The sequence below is a fragment of the Bubalus kerabau genome, chromosome 1 (assembly GCF_029407905.1).
Source record: "Bubalus kerabau isolate K-KA32 ecotype Philippines breed swamp buffalo chromosome 1, PCC_UOA_SB_1v2, whole genome shotgun sequence".
Lineage (NCBI taxonomy): Eukaryota > Metazoa > Chordata > Mammalia > Artiodactyla > Bovidae > Bubalus > Bubalus kerabau.
Window position 1 is genome coordinate 224,936,907 of NC_073624.1, and position 7,185 is coordinate 224,944,091.

Consider the following 7,185-nt stretch of genomic DNA (forward strand, 5'->3'; position numbering starts at 1 on the left):
GACAAGATCATTTTCTCTCCAGAAATATGTCTCTTATCTCATTTTTTCTAATAGGATCATATGTCTTTTTTAAACAAATATTGCCGGGGTCCAGCCCCGGCTGATCCAGGGTATTCGAAGGAGAGACGGCTAGGCGACCTATTCAAATGTTAATTAGAGATAATAAAGAGGAATAGAATGAGGATAGCTCAGTAGGAAAATTCAGTGGAGAAAAGAAGCTGAGTGGCTTGGTTTACGCGGAAAATCAATATAACCCGTGACACCAGGTTAGCTCTGACCACGGAGGCCGCAGGCGCCCTCTCGAATAGCGGAAGGTGCCCCACCTTAGACACCTTCTCGAGTGGGTCTTAGAAGCCCAGGCAAATAAATGGTCGCAGAGGATATCCACGCTCCAGATGGACACTCAGCTGGAAGTTAAAGGGAAGAATGACATGGGGAGACCAAGCGTTGGTGAGCAAGGCCCATAGCTTTATTTTCAACAGGGGCTTTTATACCCTAAGTTACACATAGAGGACAATAGGGGATGCAAAATCAGCAGTCTTTGATGCTTATCAAAAACCAGGGTTTCTTTCCTGCAGATTTATTGTATACAAATGGTTTAGGTGATTTACATCATCTTCTGGCCAGAGGCCTATTAACATTTTATGACTCTTGACAAGCACTTATCAACAAAGACTTATTTTCTCTAAGAGTAATTATTTTAAGGTTTGGCGCCATCTTCCGAAGATAAGATTACGTTCCTATAGGGTGGATGTGTAATGGGTTTACAAAGGAAAGAATTTACTACCTTAAGGGTCTAAAGTTACTAACACCAGGCCACTACTTATTTTTTCTACATACCAACTATATTAATTAATGCACATTCAAGGATACAATTCAGGGGATGTGAAAACTTGGCAACAAACATTGGCTCATCAATGAAATCTTTTACTAGTTTTATTCTGACAGTTTCTAATTCTCTGAGAGGCTCTAAGATATTTGAATATCTTAAGCTTCCTGTGCCTCTGGAGGCTGGGAGACTGTAAACAATCGTATGCATAGCTGTAGGTGTCCGGGTAAACTTGTCAGGCGAGTTAGAGAGCCATCTGAGGGGTTTGGATTTAAACACTCCTAATTGCCCAGGAACTTTATTAATTGGAGCTGTAAGTTAACTCTTTGACAGAGAGAGTGAGATGGTGGTGGGGGACAGCCCCCAGTAAAGTCAGAGGTGAGAGCACAAAGCAATAAAGTAGGCAGACTCTGGTTTTTTGGGGGGTAGATGCTCGAGAATATCCGGGGGCACTCCCGAGGCTCGATCCCGCCTTTGCGTATGCCGAGCCCCCTTCCTCATGACCTTTGTCACGAGTGGAATGTCTCTCGCCGGCTCCCGGCAAAATATAATTATTTATTTTTATTTTTTAACTTTTTTATTTTTTACTGAAGTGTAGCTGATTAACAATATTGTGGTAGCTTCATATTGACCGCAAAGTGACTCAGCATTACATACACGTGTATCCACTCTCCCCCAAATTCCCATCCCATCAAGTTGCCACATAACATTGAGGAAATTTCCCCGTGATATACAGTAGCTCCTTGTTGGTTATCCATTTTTAAATATAGCAATATGTACATGTTGATCCCAAACTCCCTAACTGTTCCCATCCCATGATAACTATAAGTTCTTTCTCTAAGCCTGTGAGTCTGTTTATATTTTGTAAATAAGTTCATCTGTATCATTTCTTTTTAGGTTCTGCATATAAGGGATATCATATGGTATTCCTCATTCTGTGTTTGACTTACTTCACTTGGTATGAAAATCTCCAGGTTCATTCATGCTGCTGCGCATGGCATTATTTCATTCTTCTTTATGGCTGTGTAAAATTCCTTTGTGTATATGAACCACATCTTCTTTATCCATTCCTCTGTGGATGGCCATTCGCATTGCTTCCATGTCTTGCTGTCATAAATAGTCCTGCAGTGAACAATGCATGGAGTGCATGTACACTTTCGTGCCATGTTTTTCTCTGAATACATACCCAGGAGTGAGATTACAAAGTCATATGATAGGGTCATAGGTCTTTCTTTAAAGGCAAATTATTTAGCTGCAAGAGTTTTACCATAAAATCTGATTTAATATGGAGGATGGGTGATTTTACAAAAGAACTTTACTTAACTTTTACCAGGTTGGAGTTTGAAGTGTAGTGACTCAAAACTTAATCGTCCCCTATTTGAGGAATTTTGTACATAATTGTTTTAAATAATTTCTAGGTGTCAGCAATTTCCCTGCAAGGAAATGTCAGTCTCTGCCACTGAAAAAAATCAGTCTTGGGCTTTCTTTGTAGGTTTTGCATTAGCCAGCTGCACTAGGCTTCCAACTGGTTCCCCTCCTACCTGCCTGTGGCTGCTGTTGAAATTGATATGGTAGCTCACTTGTACAACTGGACTTTATGCTGTCCCTCATCACCATAAAAGGAGAACCAGAGAATTGCCCTCAGGGATTAATATGTGCAGTGGGAGAACAGGTTTGATAGAAGGTTGACTCCTCAAGGGACGTTTGGGTACTTGCGGATGAGATCAGATAATTCGCAGCAGGAGATTGGGGCTGGAAGATAAATGGTGCCTGCCTTGTACTTTGTCAAGGTTGTACTAGGAATATTTTCTATGTCCATATATACCCAGGACCTTGGAATCAGGGATGGGATGTAGAGCAACTGGGTTAAGAACTGCATTAGGGTTTCTTCATGCTGTACTAGTAGAGATAGCCTAAGTAGTGTAAGTAACAGATAATATTGCCAGATTTAGCAAATACAAATATAGCACCTTCTGTTGAATTTGAATTTCAGATGAAAAACACTTTTTATAAGTACGGTGTATGCAATATTTATAGTAGTGATACTGGTATTATTATAGCAAGCAGTTTAGTCAAGACTGTCATTGAGTTTTTATAAATCTGTCTTGTGCTCTGCTTAACAACTTCCATACTGTTTCCATCTTCATGGGAATCTAAGGTGAAATGGAATCTTGTTTCCATTGCTTATTAGTTATGCTGCCTTATGTAATTCCCTAGATTCATTGAGGTGTAGCTTTATTTTCTACAAAATAGAGGAAATAATAGCTCCTACCTCACATGAGATTGTGAGAATTAAGTCCTATACAGTATATAAAGGTTTAATTTAGAGCCTGGCATACAGTACCCTCTCAATAAATAATCTGTGTAAAGTTTGAAGATAAGTATTTGCAGCTATTCATAGAAGCCTTTTAAATTATATGTAATAATTCACTTCCCTTTCTCAATGCAAGATGGGAAACAAAAAAAAAATCAAAATTTAATGAGGAAACCTTTGACTAGTACTGAGTTACTCACTTCTGAATATTCACTTAGGTGGTGCTAGTGGTAAAGAACCCGCCTGCCAGTGCAGGAGACGTAAAAGACATAGGGTTGATCCCTGGGTCGGGAAGATCCCCTGGAGGAGGGCATGGCAACCCACTCCAATATTCTGGAGAATTCCATGGACAGAGGAGCCTGACAAGCTGCAGTCCTAGGGTCACACAGAGTTGGACCCGACTGAAGCAACTTAGCATGCATGAGCACACAGCAAGCATGATGGATGCTGATGATGGGGTTAAAAGCATGTACCCTCGCTCTGGTTCACATGGAACACAGAACAGTGCAGGGAATCTGTGAGAAAATAGCTGGTGCCTGTGGAATTTAAAGGGTTCAGTCAGAGACTAAGTTCATTTAAACCTTCATAAACAATCTCTCTCCAAATAAGAAGAAAACTTTGGAGGGAGCATTTTAACTTTAATGCCTTTCACAGTACAAGGAATGTTGTTGTTGTTTAGTTGCTAAGTCACGTCCAACTCTTTTGAGAATGATGAAAGAGGTACACAATAGATGTTTGCTAAAAGAGAGGGTATATTAGATAAGAATTGTTTTCTATCCCTACCTGGAGAGAATTTTGTAGCTTCCAAAGAAGGTGGAGATCTGTAAAACTGGGATTTATCTTCTGTCAGTAGGGTGACCATATATTAATAAATTTTCTGCCAACTGGAACACTTTAAAAAGAGTGAAAGAGAGTGCTAATAGTAATTGGGCATACCGGACATATACTGGATCTTTCACAGGCAGGCAGGACATCTCTGTACCCTAGCTGCAGATTTCACCTGGCAACCAGGGGCTGAAAAGTATGAAGCACTCCAGGTACAAATATGTATTCTCACCTTGAACATGTATTGGGTTGGCCAAAAAGTTTGTTCAGATTTTTCTATAGCATCTCATGGGAAAAACCCTAATGAACTTGTTGGTCAAGACGTATAATTCAATTCAAGCAGAGAATGAAGGATTATAGGTATAATTTTTACCATAATCTGAGCTGTGTCTACCACACCTGAAATTAGCATTTGTTTTAATTTTTCTGATAGTCATTTAATCATCTTCAGATAATACACTGGGACTGTACCACATAATCTTAGAATATCAATTCCAGAAACAGCTTAGAGGTCATATGGTCTTGTTTCTTACTTGTTCCCAATGATTCAGTAGTCCAGAGGGAGGCAGCTGAGAAAGAGTGAAAAGAATGCTAGACTTCATCATAAGACTGCTTTCACTACTTGTCCATTACACTTCAATAAAGCTAAAAACAAATAAGAAAGACTGCATTCAAATCCTCATCCTCTAATTTAGATGTCAAACTATAGCCCAAGAAACAAACCCAGTTCAACACATGTTTTGCAACTAAAACCTCATTGGAATATGCCAATTCATTTACGTATTTTGTGTGACTGCTTTCCAGCTCCAATGGCAGAATTGAGTACTTGAGACAAAATGTATATCCTGTAAGACCTAAACCTTTACAGTAAAAATTTATAAACCCCTGGCTTAATCTAATTATAGTGGCCATCTTTTCCACATCCTTTTCTTTTGACTCCTTCTCTTCCCCCTCCTAGCTACTGGTCATTGAATACTGCACCCCAAACAGTAAGCTAAGTGCCCCATGTGCTTGGTTTTGATAAATTATCACAAAACCCTGAAAAGGGAGAAGTAATATGTATGGTGGTTAGAATGCAGACTCTAGAAGCTGACTGTGTGTTTTGTATCTGATTTCATTAGCAGCTGGCTCCAAGGACCTTATCTAGTTATTTGAACTTCCACACCCATAAGAAGCAGGTCCTTTAATTAGTTCACACTTCATGCGAATTCACTTCAGTCGTATCTGACTCTTTGCAACCCCACAGACTGTAGCCCACCAGGCTCCTCTGTCCATGGGATTCTCCAGGCAAGTATACTGGAGTGGGTTGCCATTCCCTTCTCCAGAGGATCTTCCCAACCCAGGGATTGAACCCACATTTATGCCTCTTGCATTGGCAAGTGGATTCTTTACCACTAGCGCCACCTGGGAAGCTGATAAAATTGAGGCTTTCAAAGATTATATTTTGGAGTCATCATTGGAACTCAAAGCATTCTGCCTCCAGAGCATATGTTCTTAAACAGTATTATAATGTCAATGTGAAGGCAAAATGATACACTAGATATGAAATGCTACCTGGAAAAAATATCAAACACACCGCCAATATGAGGAGTCCACTGTAGTCATTCCTATGTAATTATTTGTTTCTCCTCTATTCAGTCAAGGCAGTCCCACATTTTGGGATTGATTCCACACCAAATTAACTTGTAATCTTAGGTTATTGTTCACAGTTGCTCAGTATTAAGTGTTGATGACAATAATGCTCACTAGAGTAACTTGCCTCCAGATTCTATTCTTCTTGTGGCCCTAATTTGGTGATAGAATTTTCAAGTTGGTTTGCCATCTGCATCTCTTTTCCTTTGCTGTGAGCCATTTTCTTGCCTGACTTGGATTTATTTCACTGAGTATAAAAAATAATCTGATTTACATTGCTTTAAATTGCATCTTTGCCCAAGCCTGCACACAGCATTTGGATAACACTAATTGGAATGATTATTTATAATAAGGATGAATGTGGGGAGGCCACCAAATGCGTTTACCTATTGATAGAATAATTATGCCATTCAAATTTCTTTAGACCACAGTCTGTGAATAATATGTGTCAGGGTTTTAATGATACCCTCTTTTTACTAAATAAATCGTAGTATTTGAGGCAGTGAATTGTAGTTTACACTGGTAGAACTAAATCATTTGACACTTTGATCAATCACTTTCCCCCTGGGTGACTAAGAGTAGCTTTCTTTAATTGCAATATGCTTGCACACCTGAGGTGGAGGCTACATATTGCTTGCCTTCTGCTAGCTATCATCACTAAAATTAAAAATGGAAAGGGAACATACAAGGCCTAATCACTTCATCTATCCCCTGGCTAAAACAACATGTTTCTGGAGGCCAATCTTCTGTTTCTTCCAGAACAAAGGAAACCACCAATTCAGTGGAAAGAACAAACTTGCTGAGCATAGGAAAATAGTCAATGAATTGAAATTATTTCATATTTGTCAACTCATCATTTTGGGTCAAGGAGTTATAACTCAAGGTTGAATCACCAGTATGCCAAACGCGTAAATAAAGGAATGCAGAGTGTATCCATAAAATAACTTTTCTGCTGGACTTTACACTTGCATGTCTTAGTATTCAGAGAAAGACACAAGGGTATTCATTCCTATGCAGATTTATGCAGTTCTTTCTTTGTATAGTTACCTCCCCCTCCTTGGAGCCTCAGCCTCTCTGAAATTTTACCTCTTTGTCCTTAATTTAGCAAGGTATCCCTGCTTAAGATTCTTCTCCCAGTAAGGGTCAGGGAAGTACTTCCAAGCAGAAATCTGACTGCTCAAGTGTCCTTTATGTGTTTGCCTTCTTTTGGGGCATTTCTGATACATAGTTTTTTAGAACAGTTATTTTATATATGTTGTCCAGTTTTCTAATTTATGGTGGGAGGATAAAAATCTTAAGATCAATATTACTCATAAACATAGATGCAGAATTGCTTTAAAAATACTAGCAAGTCAAGTAAACAATACATGCAAAGGATATTACACCACAACCAAGAAACATCATCCCCCAAATGCAGGGTTGGTTTAACATACAAATATCAATCAGAGTAATTGACTATATTAGGAAAATGGAAAAAAAACTTTAAAGAAAATTTAATACCATTATATTGTTTTAAAAACTCAGATCATTAGGTATAGAAAGAACTTCAACAATTTTAAAAGGATAATGCAAAAAGACAGTCTTT